This window comes from Dama dama, chromosome 28, assembly GCF_033118175.1.
Source record: "Dama dama isolate Ldn47 chromosome 28, ASM3311817v1, whole genome shotgun sequence".
Classification (NCBI taxonomy): domain Eukaryota; kingdom Metazoa; phylum Chordata; class Mammalia; order Artiodactyla; family Cervidae; genus Dama; species Dama dama.
Genome location: NC_083708.1, coordinates 58,123,885 through 58,136,776, shown reverse-complemented (window position 1 = coordinate 58,136,776; position 12,892 = coordinate 58,123,885). Strand labels below are relative to the sequence as shown.

The 12,892-nt window shown below is 49.5% G+C and overlaps 1 protein-coding gene across 1 annotated transcript in view; it reads left to right on the top strand.

Annotated features, from left to right (window-relative positions):
• Nucleotides 1-11,239: 11,239 nt before the first annotated feature.
• ANKRD6 (ankyrin repeat domain 6) overlaps nt 11,240-12,892 on the top strand; it is a 64,968-nt gene continuing 63,315 nt past the window's right edge. Inside the window, exon 1 of the mRNA XM_061131621.1 lies at nt 11,240-11,364. The gene's annotated coding sequence lies outside the window, so the exon portion shown is untranslated. The remainder of the gene's footprint in view (nt 11,365-12,892) is intronic.

Here is a 12,892-nt window from a genome sequence, read left to right as displayed (position 1 = left end):
AAAGCATTGTTAAACATGATACAGACTATGGAAGTGTGATAAGTACCTCCAATCAGAAGGAATCCCTGCATTCATTCCACAGATTCTGACGAGCAGAGACTGGGCCGGGTGGGTGGCTCCTAGCCTGGGAAGGAGTGGGAGCGGGGCGGGATCAGGCGGTGCCCCCACGTCCCCGTCTGTGGCTGCATCCTCTCCGGGGTGCTCCCTGTCTCCTCACATCCCTGCTCCTCTGTTCCTCCCTCCCACCTCCCCACCATTACCCTTCTTTGTCCCTCTATTGCCTTCCCCTCGCCATGCACCTTGTTTTGCCGTTGGATGTGAACGATCATCGAGAGGCCATCTGCCTGAAGTTGAAGACTGCGCAGTACTCGCCTCGCTCAGGTTTTGGGAGAAGCCCTGGAGAAGGGCTGTTAGGATAGGAACTGTGACTCCAGAGCGAGTCTGTGGATTCTCTCCAGGGGCTGGGTCCCAGGCCCCTGAGAGCAAGGAAGAGCCAAGCCCGAGAGTGGAAGCTCCACCACCAAGCGTGGTGAGGCCAGACTCATGCTTTGCTGAAGAGAGAGCCTGGCCTCACGCTCTTAGAGGCCGTGAGGAGGCGGAGGGCCCAGGCTTCACCCGGACCCTGGCACAGAGGGGCTCACAGGGTGTCGTTCCTCGGGTCACCCATCTCCTGACGACTGCTGAAGCTCGACTCATTAAACATAGTTCCATTATGGAAATAACCTGACAATACTAATGAGAAAATCCCGCGAGACAGAACTATTTTAAGATTGTTTTAAACTCTTGGAAATGAATATCTCTGGGGCCAATTCTCGGCATATAATAAGCAAGTCAAGGTCACAGTCATTCCCGCTGCCTTCACCGTTGGAACCTCTTCTCCCCGTAAAGAGGAGACACAGTTTTAATTTCGAATAATGCACCATGACTGATGATGATGACAATGTGGTATGTTTATCATGGGCTGTAATTACGGGTGACAGACTTGCGTGGAGCGGACTTGTTCATGGTTCATTTGCGGCTAAAACTTACAATATGAACAATCACCAATTTGAGAGAAATTCTCAGCTGGGAAATAACCTGAAATAACCAGGCTGGGGGAGAGGCTGGCGTGAGGGAAGCTGACTCCCAGCGGGACCCTCCTGGGTAGCCCGCCTCTTCCTCAGTGGTCCTCGCCTTCCTGGGGTCGGAGTCCCCAGGTGGAATGTGTCTTCTTGAGCCGTGGGCTGTGCATATGCATGTGTGTGAGGACGCGAGGACGCGGGGGGCTGCAGAGCCTCCCAGGCTGCCGCTCCACCTAAAGTCCTGATTCCCCTGGTCTGCAGAGAGCTCCCAGCAAAGCTCTGTGCCCGAGCCAAATGCTGCATCATGCCGTGTGCTGAGCAAGGCCACGGGACCTCCCTGGGGCAGCCCCCGGGAACTCTTAAGGAAGGGTGAAGGTGTGAGAGATGCAGGGAGGACTCAAATCTAATTGGCAAGTCTGTCCTCCCGTAGGCTTCATACACGCACACAGGCCGCCTGCCTGAGCGCTCACTCTGTGTGAGCACTGTGCTAAGTGCTTGCCATCCACGCCGACAGCACGCAGTGGTCCTTGTGTGGAGTTGCTAAGTTGTGTCGACTCTTTTGCAACCCCGTGGACGGTAGCCTGCCAGGCTCTTCTGTCCGTGGGATTTTTCAGGCAAAAATACTAGAGTGGGTTGCCATTGTCTCCTCCAGGGGATTTTCTCAACCCAGGCATCCAACCTGCGTCTCCTGCATTGGCAGGCATTTTCTCTACCTCTGAGCCACCTGGGAAGCCCGTGAGGTCGGCAGCTACCATTTCTTCCCCCGTCTTACCGTCGAGGACGTGAGGCCCAAGGAAGTTCTGTAACTTGCCCAGAGTCATGTGGTTGGCTCTGTGGTGGAGACTTTCCATAGACCCTCTTCTCCTCTTACTTCTTCCCGGCCCTGCCCCCAGCAGGAGGAATCAGGAGGAAACTGAGATGAGGGGGCCAGGTGGGGAGCTTCTGCAGGCCGTGGTGTGTGTGCGGCACCGGGCTCTTCAGACCAGTGGCGACGGGCGCTGTTACCGTCAAATCACATCTAACCATGACATGCTGCTGGGAGCTGCACCTTTTAGGAAGAGTTTTGGACATTTATAAATATAAAGAAGAAAACCAACAAGGATCTACTGTATAGCACAGGGAACTATACTCAGTATTTCTTTTGTGTGTGTGTATATATATATATATATTCAATATCTTGTGTTGTGTGTGTGTATATAACTGAATCACGGTACTGTGCACCCAAAACTCACTCTACGTTGTAAATCAACTATCCTTCAATGGAAAAGTAAGTAAAGATAGAAAGTTATTGGAGAAAGCTGTGTGGGTTAAAGGTGATAGGCGTGGGGGAGGGTGGCATGCGTCATGGCATCTGGAGTTTCTAGGATCAGATGGACAATATGGTCAGAAGTTCTTCATTGAGGGTCTTCTCTGGCTGTCCAGTGGCTAAGACTCCATGCTCCCACTGCAGGAGACCTGAGTTTGATCCCTGGTCAGAGAACTAGATCCCACCTGCCGCAACTAAGACCCAGCTCAGTGAAATAAATTTTTTTTTTTAATGAAATACTTCATTGGCAGTGTCATTGCCTAAACCAGGACACCTGCGATGAAAACCAGGTTTAGCCAAGATAAAAGCAACCATTTCTGGAGGTTCACTCAGCAGACATTGATAGAGAAGATCAATCTGTGAGTGGATGGTGGAGTTTAAATGGTAGTTCTCCCTGAAGGGTCACGGACTTGAGAGAAGGCCTATGTCCTCCAAGGAATATAGCAGAAGAAATCCGCTGGAATTACACATTACAGTGGTAAATCACAGTTGGTGTTTACTGCTGAGTAGATGACACTCCCGTTAATCCCAGACTTCCCTTTGCCTTATTTGGGGTTGTGTTTGTGGGGTTACATTTGGACACTTCTTTCCTAGCTAGCAGAACAGCTTCGTGTTTTGTTTTTTTTGTGTGCAAAATTAGAAACCAACAGCCCAACGTGGCTTTCTCTCCGTGTCTCCTGTAGGGAGGCTGCAAGGATGCAGCCTGAGTCGGCTGCTGGCCGGAGCGACCCCGGTGAGGACGGTTCTCCATTCTCGTGTGAGAGCCATTGCCTCCCGGCATCCCAGCGTCTCCTTCCTGAAAGGGTGGGTGGAGGGCGTTTTATAGGAATGTGTCATCAGGAGAACACTCTTAGCCCCTGGAACCTCACTGTCCCTCAGACAGCGGTGAGGGGCCCCTTGGCTACAGTGTCACTTACAGATGTTGAAGTGACATAATGGAGTCCTGGCTTTTGGCCAGGAAGGTGTGGATGTGGGTGAGTGACTTCAGAAAAAGAAGCACAGCCTGTGATGTTGATTGACCCAGACAGGCCATTGGTAAAGAGTCACTAAACGTCCGTTATGTATAAGGCACTTGTACTCGCTTCCTGCCGCCACTGTAACAAATTACCACAAGCTAACTGCTTCCGACAACAGAATTTACTCTCCCACGTTCTGGAAGCCTGAAGTCTGAAATCAAGGCGAAATCTTCTGAGAAGGACACCTGGAATCAGGTTTGAAGGATAAGGAGGAGTTTGGGAAAGATCTAAAGGTCATTCTAAGCAAAAAGAACAGGATGGTGCTTTCAAGGTGACCTGAGCACCCTTGTGGCCAAGCGAAGGTACAGGATGGGTGGGTGGATGGGTCAGAAGAGGTGGTGCAGACAGGCTGAGACCAGGCCGCGCATGGGTTTGTGCATCCCTGAACTTTGTGTTGGGGGATGTGAGTCGCTGAGGATTGTAGCAGAGGAAAAACGCACTCACGTTTGTGCTGTGCAGAGCGCATTCTGACACCAGTGATCACATACACTGAGGCGGGGGAGGGAATTGAGGCCGGGAGACCGACATGGCAGAACAGCTTCCACCTGCAAACTTTAGCCCTACAAACTCCAAGCCCCCGGATGGTTTGTTCACACGAAACTATCTTTGTCAAGAGGAGAGGTCCGCAGACAAGGCAAAATAATTGGCACCAAAGGCCCAGACCCTAACCACCCAGCAGACCCCATCATCCAGCAGACCCCACCACCCAGCAACCCCCACCACCCAGCAGACCCCACCACCCAGCAACCCCCCATCATCCAGCAGACCCCATCACCCAGAAAACCCCACCACCCAGCAGACCCCATCATCTAGCAGACCCCACCACCCAGCAGACCCCACCACCCAGCAACCCCCATCATCCAGCAGACCCCACCACCCAGCAACCCCCACCACCCAGCAGACCCCTGCCCAGCAGACCCCTGCCTGGACAGACACGGTGTCCATGGCTCCTGCCGTGTTGCAACTTAGCTGTCTGTGCTCCGACTTTGCCATCTTGAAACAGCTGGAGGAGAAGGCTGAGTTTCTCATGACTCCCTTTCTTCCAAAACTAATACATCAGAAGGTAGCTTACCTGAAGTTGGCTCGGTGGCCACTAAGAGGAGAGAGAATTTAACCACTGTTGGCTCAGTGGCTCTTTCCTGAGAGTCAAGCTTAAGTAATCCTGCCAACTCTCTGGTCAGGTTGGGCTGACCTCTACAGAGTTATCTGTTATCCAAGATACATTTCAGGCCAATGTATACTGACTCTGTGAATCCTGAGTTAGCCTGGCTTTGGCTTCTAACCAGTTCCCAGGCAAAAACCCATCTACAGAGACAGATTCTGTTAGGCAAGCAAAAGCTATATCACCTCTTTCATCCCAACTTCTCAGTTTAGAAGAATTTCAGGAAACACCTTCAGCATCCAGTTGGAGACTACTCTGACAGTTCAGGTGAGAAATGATGACAGAAATGAAGGCCGTGGCAGTGCAGCTAGAGATGAAAGAACAAGTCAACAGCAGTTAAGCGGTAACCATCCAGCCATGATTAATATTTACCGAGCACTTTGTACCTGCCAGGCTGGGATAGCCTGTGTATTATCTCATTCAACCTTTGCAACAACCCAAGCAGTTAGGGATTATTATTCTCTCTGCTTTATACACGAGGAAGCGGGCTTAGACTCAAGTAGGTAATCTGCCCATTTTAAGTGGCAGAACTGGGATTTGAGCCCAGGAAATCTGACTTCAGACCTTGCATTTTATTATTATTATTTTTTAATGTTTGTTGTTTGTTTGTTAATGGATGTGTCAGATTTTCGTTGCAGCATCTTTTTGTGGCATGTGGGATCTTTCGTTGCAGCCTGCAGACTTCTCTCTAGTTTCAGTACCTGGGCTTAGCTGCCCTGTGGCGTGTGGGATCTTAGTTCCCTGACAAGGGATTGAACCCCCCTCCCCTGCATTGCAAGGCAGATTCTTAACCACTGGACCATCAGAGAAGTCCTCAGAATTTGCATTTTAAATCTCTGTCTTACTGTCTCAAACCGGGAGGATTTGGTAAATTGTTGGATGTGGGGGTTTGGGGGAGAAGTATAAGAGGGAAGGGGGGGTGGTTCCAGATGAGGGAAACAGGCAGACAGATGGAAGACGGGGCCCCTCACCGAAAAGGGGCCACAGGGAAAGGAGTGGGTTTGGACAGAAGAATGGTGATCTGGCTGCTGGCATGTTGATGGGGAGCATCTGAGTAAGATGTCTGTTAAATGGCTGGGTGTTTAAAAAAAGGGAGCTTTAGAGAGTGATTGAGACTAAAGAAGATTTGGAGCAATCCGTTTCTAGGCAGCAGAGGAGCGTGTGGGCAGCAGGGGTGGGGGCTATGTCGGTACTGAGATCTTCTAGAGAGGAAAATGAGCAGAGAAGACAATGCGGGATAGAATCTCAGGACCTGCAGCACTTAGGGGACCAGTGAAAGAAGAGCTTTGGATGAAGAAGTAGTCCGCGGATGGCAGGAGCATGAGGAGAGAGTGGGTCACGGAAGCTCGTGGAGGAGGAAGTGTGATGAAGGAGAGATGGTAGCAGTGTCTAATGCAACAGAGAAATCATGTAACGTGAGAACTGAGGGTTACCCTTCGCTTGGCAGCTAGTCAATGTAAAACCAGCTGTTACAATGCAGATTATCGCAGCCCCTTCGGAAGGCACTACAGCAGTTTCTGGGCTTCCCAGGTGGCGCTAGTGGTAAAGAACCCGCCTGCAAATACAGGAGACCTAAGACACGCAGGTTCGGTCTCTGGGTTGAGAAGATCCCCTGGAGGAAAGCACGTGTTCTTGCCTGGAGAATCCCATGGACAGAGGAGCCTGGAGGGCTCCAGTCCATAGGATCACGCAGAGTCGGACGTGACTAAAGCGACTTAGCATGCAGCACATCAGCTTCTGACACAACTACGCACTGTCCTACCGTGTGATTCAGCAATTGTCTTCCTTGGTATTTACCCAAATGAGAGGAAGACTTAGGTACACACAAAAATACGCATGTAGAGTTTTTAAATTGAAATATAGTTGACATATGTATCAGTATTGTGTTAGTTTTGGGTGAACAACACAGTGATTTGACATTTGCATGCCCTGTGAAATGGTCAGCACAATAAATCTGGTAACCGTCTGTCCCGGCACAAAACTGTTACAGTATCATCGATGGTGCTCCTTATGCTGTGTGTTACATCCCTGCGGCTTATTTGCCCTTGGATGTTTATAGCAGCTTTATCCCTCATTGTGAAAACTTGAAAGCAGCCAAGATGTCTTTTAGTAGGTGAATAGATAAACTCTGGTACATCCATACAATGGAATATTATTCAGCAGTTTAAAAAAAAAAGAGTTATCAAGCCATGAAAAGACAGGGAGGAACCTTAAATGCACATTACTAAGTGAAACGAGCCAGCCTGGAAAGGTGAGCTATTGTATGATTCCAGCTATACGACATTCTGGAAAAAGCAACACTTTAGAGACAGTAGAAGGATCAGTGGCTGTCAAGGGTTGAGGGGGAGGGAGGGGTGAATGGTGGAGCGCTAATCCAGTGACGCTGTTGTGTGAGATACTGTCACGGTGGGTATGTGTCATTATACATTTGTGCAGACCCGAGCACCCGTACAGCCCAGGGTGAACGCTAAACAAACCACGGGCTTTCGTTAAGGAGTCAATACTGACTCATCAGTTATAACAAATGTACCACACTAATACAGGACGTTAATAACAGGGGAAACTACGGTGAGTTCAAGGGCCAGAGTGTGGGTTAAGAGCTATAAGGAACCTCTTTATGCTTTCTATTCTGTTTCTCTATAAACCTAAAACTGCTCTAAAAAGTAAAGTGTATTAACTAAAATTGAAAGAAAGAAGGAAATGCAAAAGAAATAAAAAAGCAAAGTAGAAGAGAAAGCTGTATACATACAGTCTTGAAAGTGTAGCATGAACCCGTAATTATGACTAATCCAACTCTGTGTGTTTGAATTCCAAGCTGTACACAGATCTGACCAGTCTCTCTTCTTCCCGACATCTAGGGTTCCCATCACACATGCAAGTTACAGTCCAGTGTCTTTGGCATGATGTGAAAATTTTTCCACAACCTGACTTTGCAATGTCATCTGTGGTCTTTGCCTGTGTGTTGTAAGCTCCAGCTGCAGCGCCTCTCTTTTTATATATGTGTATTTTTATTTTGTAGTTTGGCTGCGCCAGGTCTTAGCTGCAGCAGGTGGGGTCTTCAGTCTTTGATGTCTGCAGCATGGGTGATCTAGTTCCTTGACCAGGGATTGAAGCCCGGCCCCCTGCACTGGGAGCGTGGAATCTTAGCCACTGGACCACTGGGGAAGTCCTGAAGCAAATCTCTTTGCTCCTCTTTCCTACACTTTCAGATGACTGCCTTTTGCTCTTGCTGTTTCCTCTGCCCATGCCCTCCCCCACTTCTCTCCCTAACAAAATCCATGGTTGAGACCCAGCTTAACCATGACCTTCTCTGTGAGCACGTTCCTGACCTTCGTTCACCCCAGCACACCAAGCAGGAAAGCTCTCTTGCTGGGTTTCCGTAGTTCTTCGTGACTGTCTCTCCAATAAATGCTTCATACACCACAGAATCAACAACCACAGCATCAGGGATGGTTTAGCAAGAAAACGGGGTAGAGAGGAGCCAGACCAAAGCAAGTTGGCGTGGGTAAGAGCTGACGTATGGATGCATGGCAGGTGGACTGCTCTCTGAGGCTGGTTTTATTGTCATTCGGTATTGATTGTGTAGGGTCACCTTTAGCATTTGTGGTTTTACCCAACAGAGGTTGAGGACAGCGAGAAGAAAATTCTGGGGGTGGGTATGGTGCTGTCCGGTGCTGACACACACCTCTGTCACTGGGGATTGGGGTCCCAGGAGCTGCTGTCCTCTATTTTGAGGAGGAAGAGAGAGGGAAGAACGAATCCACCCCCCATTTGTTATCTCTTGGAGGTTTTGCAGCCATAGCTTGCGTAATCTTTGGGGAAAGGAAAAAGGAAAAAGTCAACTCCCCCAAAAAACAAAACAAAAAACTAGTTGACTTAGTTGGCACCTCCTCTGTTTCTTGTGGGATCCACAGACTCCTGAAGACCAATTAATGCTTAGAAAAAGCAATTGATTATTAGCTTTTCTAGCATCTATTGAACAGACATTAAAGGCTATGTTCTGGGAACTATGCCAGACACTGGAGATACAAGATAAACAAAATAGGGTTTCTGCCTTCAAGGAGTTCAGTGTAACCAGGAAGACCAACTTTGAGCACATGCCAGCAAATTAGTGAGTGAGGGGAGCTCAGGTCTTAGTCACTAGGGCTGCCATTACAAGGTACTGTAGACTGGGTGGCTTCAATGGCAAGAATTTATTTCTTCGTAATTCTGAAAGCTGGAAGTCCCTGATCAAAGTCCAGCAGAGTTTGGTTCTTATAAGGATCTTCCTGACTTGCAGATGACTGCTGTTTTTTGCTGTCCTTACATGGCGTTTCCTATGAGCATGGCTTGGAGGCAGGGGTGCAGGTGTGAAGAGAGAGAGGCAGGGGAGAGAGTGAGCATAGAGACTTTGGTGTCTCTCCTTATGAGGACACTAATCCTATCAGGTCCGGGCCCTACCCTGAGAACCTCATGTTACCTTGCTTACGCCTGTGGTCAGCTGCTAAGTCATGTCTGGCTCTTTGCGACCCCCATGGACTGTAGCCCACCAGGCTCCTCTGCGCATGGGATTTTCCAGGCAAGAACACTGGAGCAGGTTGCCATTTCCTTCTCCAGGGGAGTCTTTCCTGACCCAGGGATTGAACCCACGTCTCCTGCGTCTCCTGCATCGGTAGGAGGATTCCTTACCACTGAGCCACCTGGGAAGTCCCGTTTGACCTTAATTACCTCCTGACGGCTCCATTTCCAAACACAGTCACACTAAGGGTTAGGGCTTCGGTACATGAATTTGGGGGTAACACAATTCAGCCCATAGCAGGGCTCACAGAAAACTGTAGGAGAACAGAGAAGCGCCTGATCATCTCGTCACAGGGGAGATGGAGCAGCAGAAGGCTTGCAAGTGGATGATGCTGCATCTGGATTGTGGGGCGTTTGCTACGTGATGTGAGTGCCCAGCCCCAACCTGGCAGCTCTGGTTATCCAGCAGCACCAGACAACCAAAAAGTAATTATCGTTGCCCTGTGTAAAAAGGGGAGGTTTCTACATCACAAGCCTCCTGTCAGTCACATCTTCATTCAGCGGTGTATCCTGGTACCGCCGGTAGTATTTTGACATTTGCCAGCAGCTTTTCTTGATGGTGGGGTATGTCATAGGTTTCCTGAACAGTATCCAGATGTCACTCAACTTTCACTGCAACAACCTCTCTATGCCTCCTGCGGAGGTGATTCTTTGGAAAAATCCAGTAAATGTCAGATTCAGAAGAGAATAGTTACTGTACGTGGGCTGTTCTCAGGAAATCAGCATAACCGTTCCTTGGCCGTGATGGGCTTGCTCAGGACGTGCACCTCCGCCCCTGCCTTTTGCAGACAGCACGTGTGAACACCAGGCTCCTGAGCAACCCGTGTTGTCCTGTCCTCGTCAGCAGAGCTGTGCTGAGCGTCCCTGACTCTGGAGTCGGTTTTCTCAGAAGGAAGTGACCTCTGAGCAGATGAACCGCTCCTCACCTTACACTTCTGTCACATTCAGTTACGGCTGTCAGCTGGCCTCCGGCCTTCTGGGCCATGATCAAGGCTGACCAGGGCCTGATGATGGGAGCGAGTCACATGCATCTGTGTTCTAAGCTCATTGTCCTCCAGTAGCGGTTGCAGGAACCCAGCAGTGATCACTTTTGGCTAAACTAGTATAAAGGTCTTGCATTAAAAATAGGAATGTCATTCTACCAGCATTTGGTCTCCCCAGGGAATTCATTCTCGCTGCAGCACACCAGCCATGGTTGCTAGCTATTCTCCTGCCCTTGGTATAAGCCGAATGCTGGCCAGAGCAGAATTGGCCCCCTGCCCGTAGGAGCTGCTGCCCTCGGGGAAATGGGGGGCAGGGCTTTGGGCAGAAAGGGTGTTCAGAGGGTTCATGCTGACAGTCATTTTCCCATCTCCAGTACCAACAATTCTGGCTTTAGAAATGAAGGGGAAAAAAATTAGTAATATTAGCTCAAGTCAAACTCAAACCCCTCTTCCTTTCCGTGATTACTCAAGTTGGGAAGTTGGTTTTCTGCTGCTTCAACAAATGGTCTGGAAGACGTACCTACGATGTAGAGGGCCACTGACAGCCCTTGAAAGAGCTCCCTGTCTTCTCCCCTCCGCTTTTCCTGCAGAGACTCTGATCAGAGGAGGATTTCTGAGACAAACTATCAGTTCACAAACACTGGGAACAGTTTCTCAGCCAGCCCCTAGTCTCCTATGCTGCTGCAGTCCCTGTGTTGGAACCCTCTGCCTACAGGGCTGGGTTGGGAGAGTCTCTGGGTCTCTGCTGTTCCCACAAAGCGAACATTTCTCTAACTGCTGTCCTAAAGGCAGTTCCTTACAGATTTCAACTATTCTTGCATCCTCCCTCCTTCACAACCTGTGCATTCATCTCTGAATGCTGCTGAAAGAATGCAGACTTCATTTCTCTGTCGTCTGAACATCATTGACAAGCATTCCGCCCATCTATGAATTATTCCCTGACTCTTTGATCAGAGCAGTGTTACAGGTCCTCTGCTGGCAGGAGGGAGCAATCCACAAAATCTGAAGACCCAGGACTTTGAGTAGCTGTGCCGGGCAGACTAGAAAACCACGAAACACTGCATGCTGGATGGATGTCCTAGTATGCTTTTTGATGTGATCTGGTCGGTGTTGGCTGAGGAAGCTCAAGGGGAAAAGTCAGCGAGCATCGTAACGTAAATCACTGCGGACCTTGGGCGTGACACTGCTAGGAAGCTAATGATCTCCAGGAAAGAACTGACCGTGATTTTTTCCAGCAACAGAACACGATGTAGAACGGGGAGGACAGACCCCCCCAGATGTGAGTACAATCTCTCCTCAACACAGGGTTTGGACCAGTAGGAGCAAAGAGACTTATCTTAACTGATGGTGCTCCCTAACCAGAGTGCCTGTGGACCATCTCTGGGTGGGCTGTGCGTAATGCCTGGCTGGGACTTTTGTGTGCAGATTTCTTCTAAAATATTCTTGCCTTGTTAGGAGACTGAATGCAGTGGCTTTGAGATATCGGTACCAGGGGACCTTGTTATAAATCTTCAAGAAAACCCCATAGACCTTTTGCTATAAAAAGAAAACGGATCACATCACAGACCAAGCAGCTCTGTGGCCCCCTGGCATTTGATGAGAGACAAAAGCACTGACGAATTGGAAAGCAATTAGAAAATGGGGCAGTGGGCCGGGAGGAAGGAGAGAAATCTTAGGAAGCTAAATTCCTTTCCCAATTCATGATGCTCATTGCATATTTATGACCGTGCATTTATTTCCTTTCTGCTTAAAGAACTGGCAGCTTGTTTGCATTTAAGGTTTTTCTCCTGTGAAAAACGCTGTGAAAGTGACAAAGAGGGATGTGATTGATAGACTTGGGGCAGAAATTCCTCACCGCCAGCAGTGGGAAGTGTCTTGGATAATAGCTGGTCTATTTGGGAGCGAAAGCTCACGTTTAATGAGGGAATGGGGCTCTGCAGCCTGGGTACCCAACAGGTAGGCAGCAACTCTTTGATTTGCAGACTGCTCATCATCCCTCTCTATCCCTCTGCCCTTCCTACTCACTACTGGGGGCCCAGCATCCTCCTTACCCCTCTTGCCAGCCCAGTCCCTCCCGCCTGGCCTGATTTGTCAGTTCAGAGGTATCAGAGGAAAGGAGAGTACCCCCTCACTGCAGAAGCGTGGGGATCATTGTTCTGGAAGAGAGGTCCGGATACCGAAGATGTCGGGCAATGATCATGAGAGAGGTGGAGAGGAAGATGAGCCCAGGGTGGAAGTCACAAAGGAAGACTCAGCCACTTTGATCCCTCCCTCCGCCCCCCTCTGCTGGTGTCGATGAAAATGCAGGTGAATGCTGGAGGTCCTTTCAGTGAGGCAATTGCTGGATTTAAATTGAGTGTGAACTTGAGATCCCCAAGGTATGTGGGTGCATCCTTGTGGGATACAGGGACTGTGCTGACAACACAGTAGAAACCAGGAACCTGGAATTCTGTTCCTGCTTTTGCAGGCAGTTTTCTGTGCCCCTCTGGTGGTGGTGGGGGGGGGGGGGGATCCAAAATCCCACGAGACGCCTGTCCTAGAGGCACCCTCAGCCTCAGGCAGGCTGTGCGTTGGCTGTGGTGGAGGGGGTGGGTAGGGGTGGGAGCATTTCATTCTTAAGTAGCTGCCATTGAAATTTTTGTTTTTAATAAATGACATTTCTACTTGGCCAATATTTTCTCAGAAATGTAGTGTCTCTCCATCTTAAAAAGAAAAAGGAATAGTACTGTGTGCTGGATTTGTAAAGCGCTGTTTACCAAAGGTGATCACGGGCTGTCTCAGTAGCTTGCAGCCATGGCAGTCAGGGT